General features: G+C 46.8%; 1 protein-coding gene across 9 annotated transcripts in view; it reads right to left on the bottom strand.

The window, feature by feature from the left end:
- NSMCE2 (NSE2 SUMO ligase component of SMC5/6 complex) overlaps window positions 1–14,721 on the bottom strand; it is a 249,738-nt gene that overhangs the window by 50,847 nt on the left and 184,170 nt on the right. The gene's annotated exons all lie outside the window — the stretch shown is intronic.

Below are 14,721 nucleotides of genomic sequence, written 5' to 3'. Positions count from 1 at the left end.
CCAAATACTGGCCAAAACCTCAAATCTATCAGCAGCTAAAAGTAGATGACTAAGGGCCAGGCCAGAGGGTCAAACTTTGGGTTGCTGTTTAGCCTGTATTGCTGGTAGTAACCAGAACAGCGTAAAATACCACCAAAAAAAAAAAAAAAAAGGTCAAAGGAAAAAGGCTTTTCTGACTCAGGAAAACCAGCAGGCGAGGATAATTTTCAACTATGTGATTTTTAAAGAAATGCCATAAAGTAGGTTTTACTTAGGATTTTTCATCTTCAACCAGGGAGCAAACGCCTGAGACTCGGTAATTTGCATTTTGTTGAAATTAGGGCAGGGGGTATAATGAGAAGAATTTTCCCTTTTCATTTGGGATTATATTGTAGGGAAAATGGCACTCGGCTCTAAGAGAAGATTCATAAACTCCCACGCCTCTGAGGGCAGGAAATGAACGCGAAGAAAGAAAGGGGGCCAGGTGGGGCCTATAGCAAAGTATAGGGGCCAAGGAGGCACTGCTACTCACTCAGGCGAGGAAGACCCAGTGCTGTCGGACCTGACATTCAAATCAAATAATAGAAAAAGAACTTGGAAGTGCTGAATGTTATGCGAAACCTCCCAATTTTTGTATGTTGTAACAAGCTGACATACATACATACGACTGCCAAAGCAAACACATCTGGGGTCTGGATGCAGCTCAGGGAGTGCTCGTGTCTGACCTCTCTAACCACAGCAATGGGCTTTAACTCTTAAGCAGTTGAAAGGAAACAAGAGCCGACACATCCTCCAAGGAGTAAATTACACAGCTGCTTGGCAGAGAGGTCCTTCAGATCTCTACTCTGTGGGGTTTTAGAGAGAGGTCCAGGAACTGCATGAGTTTCTTCCACTAACAATGTCAAGTCTGCAACTCTGTAGCTGCCGACTGGACAGAGGGGGCATCCTGAGATGTCTTGGGCAAGCTAGGGAAGGAGCTTAGCCAGGGAGATGAGATGTTCAATGGCGGGACTAACAGATTCTGAGCTGGAGCTCATGCCAACTATTAACATTCTAGGTTTGTTCTCTGACTAGAGACAAATGAGCCTGAGACACATGTCAACCAAGGTCTTCCAAGTGGCAGCTCAACAGGACCAATGGAAAAATTCATCATCTTCCTCTTCTGATCAGACAACACAATATGAAACAGGCATGCGATGGCTGCCTGGCTGCCTGTCAATCTTCCTCATCATACAGTAGGTATCTCGCCATATGCTATGCTTTAGGTATCTTGCCAGACTGCTCGTAGGTTTCTAAACACAGCCATGGCACATGGAATTGGAAGGAAGGGGGCCTATATTTTTTATACAAGCTAGTTTCCGGTCTCTGGCTATGGAGCTCGAAATGACTTCCCACTGAATTCTGCCACAAGCCAAGAATTCTCAACGCCCAAAGAGAGGTAGCGAAGACAAATGCTGGACTCATCCCTGTACGTTAAGTGACAGAGTTGATTTATCTGTCCTCACTGGCTGGTGGCTCCCATCTTGAAACATGCTGTGTTACCCAATGGCATAATACGATAATGGTACTAAATATCCAACCTTTACAAACTGCTTACTGTATGAAAGCCAGGTTCAGCTCTAAGTGCTTCACATATATCAGTTTATTTATTCCCCACAGGACCCTAAGGATATAGGCACTATTATCATTCCCATTTTACAGATGTGGAAATCGAAGCCCAAAGAGGTGAAGTATTTGCCCAAGGTCACACTGTTAGCAACTGGTAAGGCAGAAAGGCAAATCTAGAGGAGCCAGGCTCCAGGACCTGTGGAGAGACCCAGAAGCAGCTCCTGGCTCTTGGCCATTGTGGCTATTTTGAAAGAGAACCACAGAATGGGAAATTCTGTCTCTTCCTCCTCTCTCTCTGCCTTTCAAAGAAATAAATAGGCGTCAGCATCCGATATGGGTGCCAGTTCGTGTCCTTCTCTCCCAATCTAGCTCTCCGCTGGTGGCCTGTGAAGGTGGTGGAGGATGGTCCTAGTGCTTGGGCCCCTGCACCTATGTGGGAGACCCCCTGGCTCTGGCCTGGCCCAGCTCCAGCTGTTGTGGCCAGCTGGGGAGTAGACCAGTGGATGGAAGACCTCATTCTCTCTCTCTCTCTCTCTCTCTCTCTCTCTCTCTGTAGCTCTGCCTCTCAAATAAATAAATAAAATCTAATAAATAAATTAAAACATACACACCTGGTTTCAAAAGATCTAGTACAAGAAAATTAATGTAAAATATTTCATTAAAAAGAATGTATATATCAAAGCCCAATGTTATAATTTCAGAAAGAAATTACAGGGCCACAGGTATATGACTGCATCTAGACTCCTAAACTAGGTGAGCATTCCCATTTTAACCTTCATTTATTTCGGATCTGCTTCTTTTAAACTATACACTTCTTGCTGAGTAAGCCTATTCCCTCCCCCACACCATATGCTAACACCACCCAAACCTGTGTCTCTTTTCCTACCCCTCCAGAGCTGCAGGTCTGATTTTCTAACTGCTGTTAAGATATCCCTGCCTGACACAAGCAATCGAAGGTTAACATTCCCAGAGTGAAGTTTCCCCTACTCCATCTCCTCTCTTCCAGAGTGAAGGTTCATTTATTACTACAGCTTAAAGTGAGCCATTGGTGTTAGACAAATCCATGTTCAAAAATCCTAGGAAGACACTGATGAGCTGTATGACCTTGGGATCCTGGGGGTTTAGGTTTCTACAGTAGTAAAAATGGCAATGACACAACTTACTCTGTATGACTGTCATGATGACTAAATCAATTAAGGTATGACATTGCTCAGCTCAGTGCCTGGGATATAATCCAGCTTGCAGTAAAAGCAGTACCTTTTATTATTCTGTCCCAGTTAACCCAATATCACACATCCATCCGACCTCCCAAGCAGTACTCAAAGTCTTTGGTCACATCTGAAGCTCAACCCACTCCCTCTTTTTAAAATACTTTTAAGGATTTATTTACTTATTTTGAAAGAGTCAGAGAAAGAAAGAAAGAGAGAGAGAGAGAGAGAGAGAGAGAGAGAGAGAGAACTCTTCTATCTGCTGGTACACTCCTCACATGGCTTTAATAGCCAGGGCTAGGCCAGACCAAAGACAGGAGCCAGGAGCTTCATCCAGATCTCCCACATGGGTACAGAGGCCAAAGAACTCAGGCCATCTTCTGCAACTTTTCCCAGGCCATTAGCAGGGAGCTGGATTGGAAGTGGAGCATCTGGGACATGAACCAGCGCCCATATGGGATGCCTGTATCACAGGTGGCAGCTCTATCGCCTATGCCACAATACTGGCTCAACCCTACGCCACCTTGATTCAAGTGGTCCCTGTAGCTTGTAAATTCAGCTCTAAAACTCCCAGTGTGATCCCCCTTGCCACTTCTATTGCCACTGCCTTCATTCAGGCCCTCATCTTTCTCTACTGTAACCACTTGCTAGCTGGTCCTTGTCCAGGTCTCTATATTCAGTCCATACAGGAACACTACATATCTTTCCTTAAACCCATGCCAATCATATCATTTCTCTGCCCATGACCCTTCATTGGCTTTCATAGGTAAAGTCTACATTTATACCTACTGGCTACTATCATTTATGCTAAATATCTTGCCAGGCTCTTTCTGTGTGGCATCGATTCAATTCCCACAATGCCAATGAAAGAATATAATTGTCTTTGTTTTACAGATTGCTTTAAAAAATGAGGCTAAGCATTAGCCACTCTTGGAAGTCTAACTGGTCTAAACCAGTTAGAGATTAGAATTCAAACCAGGGTTGACTCTAGCCTGTACATCTGTCCGTTCAATGAATGCCTATCTTACGTAGAATAAACTCAAACACAAGATGAAAATCTCATGGAAGAAAAAGCCAGCCTGATAATCTCTTAAAAAGGTCAAGCACAGCCAGTATCTCTTTAAACAGCAGAAAGAATGTTGCTCCTTTGGCCAGTGCAAGAAGTAGGTGACACGCATCTTAGGGCCATGCTATAGGTACAAAACATTTTTTCTTTTGAAAAAAATTTTTTTTGAAAAGTAGAGAGAGACACACACACAGAGAAAGAGAAAGACAGAGAAAGACAGAGACAGCAGAGAGAGAGAGAGAGAGAGAGAGAATCTTCTTGTCCTCTGGTTCCCTCTCGACATGTCTGGGAGCTGGGAACTCAGTCTGGGTCTTGCAGGTGGCTGGCAGGGACTTTATCACTTGAGCCATCACCTGCTGCCTTCCCGAGTGCACAGGTGCAGGAAGATGGAATTGGGAGCAGAGCTGAGACTTGAACCCGGACATCTGCTATGGGATGCAGGTGACCCGAGCAGCGTCTTAACTACGGCACCAAATGCCTACTCCAACACACAAAAAATTCTCACTTGATGCAATCAAGTTTTCTACTACGAGTGCAATGAGGAGGTTGAGGCCAGCTGAGGGAACAGCAGGCTCACTTCTCTGAGTTCATGCATGTGGGGAGCAACCCGGACTAGACTGAGTTACTGGAATTAAGACTTATTCTATGCATCTGCTCTCCCACAATGTGGCGCTGGGAGAGAGGTAAACAGCTTCCGCACAGCTGCCTCCAGTTCAACCAATAAACTGTAGGACTTGCTCCTGATTGGAGGAGAGCAGCGTACTCGGCGTGTGGGCAGCCGAGTTAGGATTGGCGGAGGAGGACTATAAAGGAGGAGAGAGACGGCATGCACCAGGAACATCTAAGGGGAACATCTAGCTGAAGGAACACCTGTGCAGCCCCTGAGAAGAGCCGGCCGGCGGTGTGCCGCTCCCCTGCGGAAGTGGGGAATGTGGCCAGGGGGAACTGCCCTTCCACGGAGGTGGAAGGGATAGTAGCCAACCCGGGAAGAACCAGCAGCAAACCCGGGGAGGGCCGAGCAGACGAAAGAATAGCGCAGGGTCCTGTGTCGTTCCTCCACGAAGAGGGGGAGCGACATAATGGTGCCGTGACTCGGATATGAAGCCTAGGCAGGGCTTAGTGTCGTTCCTCCACGAAGAGGGGGAGCGACATAATGGTGCCGTGACTCGGATATGAAGCCTAGGCAGGGCTTAGTGTCGTTCCTCCACGAAGAGGGGGAGCGACAATGCACACTGTGGACATGGCGGGCAGTCATGCACACTGTGGACATGGCGGGCAGTCACGCACACTGTGGACATGGCGGACAGTCATGCACACTGTGGACATGGCGGGCAGTCACGCACACTGTGGACATGGCGGGCATTCATGCACACTGTGGACATGGCGGACAGTCATGCACACTGTGGACATGGTGGACAGTCACGCACACTGTGGACATGGCGGGCAGTCATGCACACTGTGGACATGGCGGACAGTCATGAATACTGTGGACATGGTGGACAGTCACGCACACTGTGGACATGGCGGGCAGTCACGCACACTGTGGGCATGGCGGACAGTCATGCACACTGTGGACATGGCGGGCAGTCATGCACACTGTGGACATGGCGGGCAGTCACGCACACTGTGGACATGGCGGACAGTCACGCACACTGTGGACATGGCGGGCAGTCACGCACACTGTGGACATGGCGGGCAGTCATGCACACTGTGGACATGGCGGGCAGTCATGAATACTGTGGACATGGCGGGCAGTCATGCACACTGTGGACATGGCGGGCAGTCATGCACACTGTGGACATGGTGGACAGTCATGCACACTGTGGACATGGCGGGCAGTCATGCACACTGTGGACATGGCGGGCAGTCACGCACACTGTGGAAATGGCGGACAGTCATGCACACTGTGGACATGGCGGGCAGTCACGCACACTGTGGAAATGGACAGTCATGCACACTGTGGACATGGCGGGCAGTCATGCACACTGTGGACATGGCGGGCAGTCACGCACACTGTGGAAATGGCGGACAGAAGAACTTCCTCTATTATTTGAATTTTTTCTGTTTCATTCCCTCTCCATTTTTGCCGAGTATGTACCACTGAATTTTGGCATAGCAGTTGGAATTTATGGCGAGCAGGGTACCTGCAGTGCACCCAAAGCATGCAGGAACAAACTGCTTCTCCTACACAGCTACAGGGGTACAGAGGCCACGCTTCTTTGCATTCTTGACACCCAGTATTGTACTTTGCAACATAATGGGCAGAAAATTTATAAAAGCGATACTGTCTCCCTGTCATCTTACAGTTCAGCTCCTTCAACTGTCACAAGCTTCAAATTAGTTGAGTGTGAGTTAATTAAGCAGATTATCGGGCAGGTCCTAATTTGGTCCTGCAAAACAAACGATCTTATTTTCAACAAGGCTTCCGTCCGGCTTTTCACGTTCTGTACTGCAGTTTGGTCTTGAGCATGCAATCTGACTCCGGGTGTCCAATCAGTTCAGAACAACGTCTTGCAGAGTAAGGAGTCTGATGTTCCCACAGGCTCCTCTGAGTCAAAGCTGAACTACAGGTTCACGGGCGGAGGCAGCTGCTTTGAAAGCTGCCTCATTTTCTGGTCTGCTGTGGTCAGGAACAGGAAATGGAACCTTTGGTATTTTGGTTTTTGATTCTACCCTGCCCTGAAAAAGGACTCAGCAACACCGGGGCTTTAAATGTGGAAAGAGTGAGCACAAAGTGAGCACTTGAAAAGCCTGTGTGAGGGCAGGAGCATGGGCCCCATGTTTACTTGCTTTGTGCCCCAGAAACTCATTTGTGTGGGCATCATGTGTATTCTAACTCTGTGTCCTTTGGAAGTAAAGGCACCAACTCCCTTCTCTGCTCCCAAGTCTTGCAGAGAGGTCAAGTGGAGTCTAAAATTAGGCTATAATCAGCTGGTGGCAAGCACACTCCTACAGTCGCTCGATTCCAGGTCGACACCATAAGTCACACAGAACTGGGCTTGAACACTGGCCCAGGAAACCCCTTCACCCTTCTTTTCCCAGCAACCATTGCCCTCAGCTGTTCGCTTCGTCGAATTCCATCTCAAAATCCGAGTCAAGCACTTAGCACAATGCCTGTTGGAGTCTATGAACTCTAAATAGTTATCTTCATCCTCTTGATTCTCATCCCACAGTGGCCTCAAAGTCAATGCTGAAGTCCTCACCATGACCCGAGAGGCCCTGCGCCGGGCAGCCCTTGGGAGCTTTCTGATCTCATCTCCTCCTTCCTTCCCTCACTTGTTCCACAGCAACCGCCCCTCCAAGTCCGGCACATGCTAGGCTGATGCCCACAGCAGGGGCTTCGCAGGGACTGATTCCTCTAACGTAGCCCTAGTGCTTAGAACAGTGCCTAGCATCTAGGAGACACGAAATAGCTCTGGGTTAAGAAAATAAACTGGCTTATTCAGCAAACTCGGATCTTGAAGGGAACTGGAGCCCACTAACTGCAGAGGTCCTGACATCATGCTTAGGTCTCCTTCCTCGGGAACTGGGACTCTGTCCCTTAACAGATAAGGAAGTGTTCCAAGAGCGTTCCATGATCAGAATCAAACATTCTTCTCCCTCACCCTTTACAGCACTGTGCTGTATGCGGAATTATTTCTCATTTTAGAGGAAAAGGCCAGGTGCTGAGAGGTTAACTTGCCAATTACAAAGCTAGTAAATGACACAAGCTGGACAGAGTGAGCCATTGCCTACTGTTACTCTTAGCCAGAGTTGCGGCTTAGCTCGTCTCTCCATGGCTTACTGTACACGCTCCTGGAAACCAAGCACACAGGCCCGCGATTTTCTTCCGTCCCCTTTCTCACCAGCCTGGGCTGCTGGGCTTTGAGCACAGTTCCCAACCAATCCTGCTCCAGTTATGATGGAGGCGGGCATGCAAAATGGGTCACACAGATTGCTCATTTCAGGGACAAAAAAAAAAATCAACATGGCCCCATTTTTTGTTTTTGTTTTTCACTCTGTAGTCATACATCACAAAAACCAGCTAATCATTGTGACACAAAAATGATTTTTTAAATGATCTTAAAAACTTTAAAAAGCATTTTTATTTATTTGAAAGGCAGAGAGACAAAAACAAAGATCTTCCACCCACTGACTCATTCCCCAAATGCCTGCAACAGCCCGAGGAGGGCCAGGCTGAAGCCAGGAGCAGAAAATTCAGTCCAGGTCCCCCCACGGGTGGCAGGGACAACAACTCGAGCCACCACTGCTGTCTCCCAGGGTGCACATCAGCAGGAAACTGGAAGCAGAAGCAGAGCTGGGACTTAAATGCAGCTCCTCTGATAGGGGATGTGGCATCCTAAGGGGCATCTTAACTGCTGGACCAAACATCTGCCCTGAGATAATTTAATAGTCAGATAACGATAGGATTAGAAGTCAGCGGTCAGCCAGGACATCATTTGGAGCCTACGGCACTGCTGGTTGGTAGGGCGATGAGCCACTCAAGAGGCCACAGAGCCCAGCTGGCTTGTTCTTCCACCCGTGCTTACCTGCTAGTGCCCATCTCTCCTTTAAAACTCATCTCAGGACTCCCTCCTCCAGGAAGCCATTGCAGATCAGCCAGCTTCACCCTCTGTCTCCCCAACTCCCAGGCCAGAGAGGAGGTGAGCTTCCCAGTCTCAAAGGCCCTGGTACTTCCTCCAACACTGCACCTCTTAGCTTTACTGAAACTACTTGTTCCTCTGCCCCCATAGATTGCCAACTTGAGTTCAGGGACAGTGTCCTCCGCATGTCTCCAACCCCAGTGCCTAGTGAGTAATGGCTACTCAACAAATGGATGTTGAATGGGACAGTGCCACACTGCTGAGATATGGCCACCTCTAAGCCATTCATCTGCCTCATCACCTTTGAGCTGGCCTAGGAGGAAAAACAAATGGCATGGTTCTTAAAGTGACCCAGCTTCACTTTAAGAAAATCAAAATTACGTGGTGAGGGCAAGACTTTTCAAACTCCATGACACTCTCTTGTAAGTCACCCATGTGACAGGTCCAGATTGAGTTCCTGGCTCCTGGCTTCAGCCTGGTCAGCCCCGGCTGTTGAAGGCATTTAGAAAGTGAACTAGCGGGTGGAAGATCTCTCTCTGTTGCTCTTTCAAACAAGTAAAATTAAGCTTCAAAAAAAAAAAAAAAAGGGGGGGGGTGGGTTCACTTAAAAAGGTCAAAATCTTTGTAGGTAATGTTATACATATTTTAAATGTTTCCTTTCGTAATGGCTCATTGTCTTAGAGCAAAGGAGTTATCAAACACACGGAGAAAAGAACACCACGTTCCTTGTTACCGGCATCAGCTCTTCATGAGCTGTTCTACCTCGGGTATGCATGCAGATAAATATTTCAGCAACAGGGCAGCCAGCTCGCCGAGCAGCTAAGACCCAGGTTCAGACAGCTGCAACCCGCGTCGGAGGGCCTGGGTTTGCGTCCCAGCTCGGTTCTTGATTCCAGCTTCCTGTTAATGCACCCTGGGAGGCAGCAAGAACTGGGGTCGAGTAGCTGGGCTCCTTCCACTAACACGGGAGACCTGGACTGGGTTCCCGGCTCCTGGCTTTGGCCTGGTTCAGGCCTGGCTGTTACGGAAATTTGGGGAGTGAATCAGATGGGAGTTCTCTTTGTTTTTGAAATAAATTTTACAAAATATTTCAGCAATAAGCGAGGGCGAGGAAGTACATTTTAAGTATCTGAGGAACAGCTGCTATGGGATTATGAAATCGGACTCTCTAATCTTACCCAAAATGTGATCCTACCAATCTGATTAATATTGTACTACCAGGAAGACTATTTTTTTAAATACCCTGCTTATTCGGAAGCAATGTGGACATGAGTTTCAAACCGGTGACAACAAGCCACATACCACAGAGTATTTAAATGAGTCAGAAGTTCCGGGTGGGCCTAAAGTGAAAAAAAAACACAAAAACAAAAAGCAAAAAACAAAAAAACAGCCCAGGCCACAGATGAATTTGATATGCACTCTCCACTAAGAACCACTGGTCCTGTTCAGTGGTATTCCATGGAATTCTTAACAGGAGCCTCCCATGTGAAAGCAGTGTGAGTAAACCCCCCACATCACTTGGCTAACAGGGCACACACAGCACCAGCACTACAAGCTCTGGCTGTGGGTCCCCAGAGCACTCGATTACAAATGCTGGCTCTCACACTGATCGGCTGGCTGGCTGGCTGAGAAAGCTAAACTCAGTGTCTCAGTTTCCTCATCTGTAAAATGGGAGTATTAGTACAAACCTCAGAGGATGGAGTTAACTTCTACAAAGCGTCAGGCAAGCAGTCAGCATGGTTTTGCTCTTCTCTGACTTCCAAGTCTGTGCTTATTCTTCCAAACCAAAGGTTAATATCATGAAGAATATATATGCCCGTTGTAATACATTTCATAACTGCATATTGCATGCAACCCATAAATGTCTGCGAATGCAGCTACTCTGTCCTAGTTTGCACCCTGTCTCATTCAGGAAGGATGAGTGTGCAGAAGCAGGCCTCCACGAACACAAAATCTGGTTGAACAAGGGAAATCATTTGCAGGACTTAAACTAGCCGCACTGGGAACGAGCTGTCTCTCCCACGGAAACCTCAACCAGAGATGACCATGCCGGGGGCGCTTGAGAGAGCACATGAGAGAATTTCTCTTGCAGGGGGAGTGGAAGGACTGGGGAGAGAAGCTCCGGAGATTCTGTGTTTTATGCTTGAAAAGACTGCCAGACAGGAATGTCCTCTGCATTATATTCAGATACTTCCCTTCACTGAAAAGCATGCAAGTATGAGACAGAGGCTGTTAAAACTGGGTGTGTATGTGTGAGTGAACCTGAGGGAGATGTTAATCAGCTCATTGGCTTGAGGAGATCTCAAGTGAAAAGCCCAGGGAGGGATTATAGCGATGTAATTGAGTAAGTGACTGAGTAACTCCATGTCGGCATGAGAAAGAGAATGCTCCTTGCCTGTCTGAAGATACCCTGCATTTTCTATGCAAAATGCTCCATCCGAGGAGCTTGGCTGCCTAAAGGGAAGTCAGTGCAATCCATGTTCCTTTTTATTCTAATTTCAGAATAGAAAAGAACACGGGAAGTCTGGTCCACTTTTGGTCCATGGATGTACATCCTGATCATTTTCTTCCAGGAATAACCAGCCTTGTATTTGTCTCTCCTTAGCAGGTCTCCTCGTGTGTTTGTGTGCGAAAATATGAAGGAGGGCAAGGAAATGTTCTCTCTAGCCTTCTATGAAAGTCACCGTGGCAAAGCCAGCTGAGCCCATCACCTTGCTTTCCTCTCCGGGTACGCTCGCTCTCAACATCTATTCCTATCTTCCTCTCCCTTCTCCCCTCGTGTCTAGTGTATAAGGAGGAAGGACAGAGCAGTCACTGAATATGCCGTGTACACAGGGGAAGGTGAGTGTTCAGGAGCCAAGGACGCAAGCTGTGGAAATGGCAAGCGCCACATTTCATTTAACCCTGGTTTGTGAAATAGAAATAATAACAGTTCCTATTTCAGAGGGCCACAGAAAGATCTCAATGAGATAATTTAAGGCCTCGCATGTAGTCAATGCTCAATAAATGCCAGCTATTATTATTTTAAATTACCACTCAAGGGTTAATTGTTTATAAAAATCAGAATCTTAGCTACGATCTCTAATAATCCTTTCATAAAGAGTAGTTAGTTCTTAGTTCGGAAGGCACAGGGGCTAGGATTATGCAGTAGCTCAGGCTCTTCAGTTGAAGCAGTAACCACCACTAGGTCACAATATGCTTCAATATCATCCAGAATAATATTTCAGTTAATAGAATGCTCAAGGGAGACAGACCAACAAGAGATGCAGTTCTAGAGATGCAGAAAATTGTTACTTGCCTTTACTTTGGGGAAGACAAAAGTCAGGCCCCACCCATCGATCTAGTCATTCCTTCCAACCATTCCCTAATGGAATCTCAGAGACCCATATTGAAAGTTAAGGAATATGGCCGGCGCCGTGGCTCACTAGGCTAATCCTCCACCTGCGGTGCCGGTACTCCAGGTTCCAGTCCCGGTTGAGGCACCGGTTCTGTCCCAGTTGCTCCTCTTCCAGTCCAGCTCTGTGCTGTGGCCCGGGAAGGCAGTAGAGGATGGCCCAAGTCCTTGGGCCCTGCACCCCATGGGAGACCAGGAGAAGCACCTGGCTCCTGGCTTTGGATCAGTGCAGCATGCTGGCCGTAGCGGCCATTTGGGGGTGAACAACGGAAGGACGACCTTTCTCTCTCTCTCTCACTGTCTAGTTCGGCGTGTCAAAAAAAAAAAAAAAAAAAAAAGTTAAGGAATAGGGGTCAATGTTATGGCATGGTGGGTAAAGTCACCACCTGCAGCACTGGCATCCAATATGGCATTGGTTTTGAGTCCCGGCTGCTCAACTTCTGATCCAGCTCTCTGCTAATGCACCTGGGAGGGCGGCGGAAGATGGCCTAAGTGCTTGGGCCCCTGCACCCACGTGGGAGGCCAGGATGAAGCTCCTGGCTCCTGGCTTTGGATTGGCCCAGTTTTAGCCGCTGTGGCCATTTGGGGAGTGAATTAGTGGATGGGAGATTTCTGTCTGTCTCCCCTCTTCACCCAACGCTGGCTTTCAAGTAAATAAATAAATAAATCTTAAAAAATAGTTAAGTAATAAATAAGGCAGCTTTGTGATGACATCCTTGGAAGGGCTTTATTATCCACTCTTAGTTCCTTCCTTCCCTCCTCCAGCCTCCTGAGAGCTGCACTAACTGAAGACAGAATGCAGTCCCGCAGGGCGACGCGAGACCTGCGAGCCCTCCTCCCTCCGAGCTGTAGAGACGACCCCGCTGCTGTCAAGGTCTCTTCTTGGGGGAACTTTCTGAGTGATTCGGACTTCGTCTCAGGAAAGCCTCAGCTGAATTCTCTTCACCTTTTTATGTGTTTCTTTTCCCACCAAACAGCCATGGTGGATGCTGATTTGATGAATCTGCTAGCTGGAGAAATTAACATGGTGGAACTCTGGGACCTTCCAAGCCCTGCGTCGTTTTCTCTCCTTGACAAAAACAGAAGGACATGGGCTAAGGCCGTGAGTTAAGTTGCTGTCTGTGATGCTGGCCTCGGTTTCTGAGCACCGGCTCAAGTCCTAGCTACTCCATGTCTGATCTAATACGCCTGGGATGCTCATATGCCTGGGAAAGCATGGAAGACGGCCCAATGGCTTGGAACCCTGCCAACCATGCAGGAGACATACGCGGAGTTCTGAGTGCCGGGCTTTGGGACTGCACCAGATCTGACCATTGCAGCCATGTGGAGACTGAACCAGCAGATGGACAATCTCTCTCTTTACTCTTTCAAATACAGAAGTAAATCTTTCAAACAAAACAGAACAAAAAACAAAAGGGTAAGCAGACTAGGAGCCCCAAAATGTAGAGACAGAAAGTACAGCTGGTACAGAAAACAGTCAAGATATATATGCAGAGGGCTAAAAATGACTGTGCTTTTTTCTAGAAACAAGGGACAAGGAGGCAACTAAAATTCACAATAGGTTCTTTCCCTTCTTCGGCAGCCAAAACCCCTTGTCCACACAGCAACACGACATTCAAGAAAGCCCAACCTATTTTAAGTAGTTTCAAGTGACAGATTATTGGCCCACAATGAGAAACAGGCTGATGGATCACAGAAGAGAAAAAGTTCACTGTGCTGTGAACCACCGCTAATCTCAACTGATAAAACCAGAAGAGGCACGCATCTCCATTTCCAAGTGTTTACTGGGTGACATCACACTGTGGATTTAACTGGAGTGCTGTCTAGATCATCCAGCACATGTCACATAATAGCATCTGAGTAGCTCAGATAAAGGCCTCAGAACACTGTGAATGAGTTCATTCTGCTAAACAAATTTCCCAGGTGAGTGTGTAATCTTAACTCCACGTCATTTTATTTTTGTTTAGCCCCACAAATGACATTTGTATTGAATAGAACTATGGTTTTCTTTTAGAAAGTCAATGCAGTAACAAAACAGTTTCCATTATGTGCATATGAAAGTCTAAGATTGAAACTTCAGCCCTAGGTTGGTAAAATAAATATTACAATATTAATTCATTAGGGCAATGCATATCAAAACAATAATATACCACTTCACACCCACTAGGACAGCTACCATAAAAGGGACAGATAATAACAAGTGTTGGCGAGGGCGTGGAGCAATTAGAACTCTCACACACTGCTGGTGGGAATGTAAAATGGTGTAGCAGCTTTGGAAAACAGCCTGGCAGTTCCTAAAAAGGATAAACAAAGTTATCACGTGACCCAAAAATTATACTCCTAGACAAACGCCATGAGAAATGAAGCTGAAAGCATGTGTGCACTTGTACACAAATGTTCCCAGCAGACTTATTCACAATAGCTAAAAAATCGTCAACTGATGAATGGATAAATGAAATGTGGTATATCCATACTAAAGGAATAATATCCAGCACTAAAAAGGAACGAAGCACTGATACTTGCTGCAACTTGGATAAACCTTGAAAACATTATGCTGGATGAAAGAAGCCAGTCACAGAAGACCACATACACATATTTATAGGAGATGTCCCAAATGGCAAATCTATAGAGACAAGAGTCTAGTGGTTGTCTAGAGTTGGTAGGACTTGGGAGAAAAATGGGAAAGGAAGGCTAATAAACTTTTTTTTCCAAAAATATTCCAAAATTAATTGTGGTGAGGGCTACAGAGCTCTGTGAATATACTGCAAAAGCCATTACATTGTACCCTTTAAATGGGCAATTTTTTTAAAGATTTATTTCGTTTTTATTTGAAAGGCAGAGTTATGGAGAGGCAGAGAGAGACAGAGAGGTCTTCCATCTGCT

Source organism: Oryctolagus cuniculus, chromosome 6 (genome assembly GCF_051225735.1).
Source record: "Oryctolagus cuniculus isolate XC-2025 breed Fujian yellow rabbit chromosome 6, ASM5122573v1, whole genome shotgun sequence".
Lineage (NCBI taxonomy): Eukaryota > Metazoa > Chordata > Mammalia > Lagomorpha > Leporidae > Oryctolagus > Oryctolagus cuniculus.
Note: the sequence above shows the minus strand (reverse complement) of the source record. Positions and strands in the feature narration are given on the sequence as shown.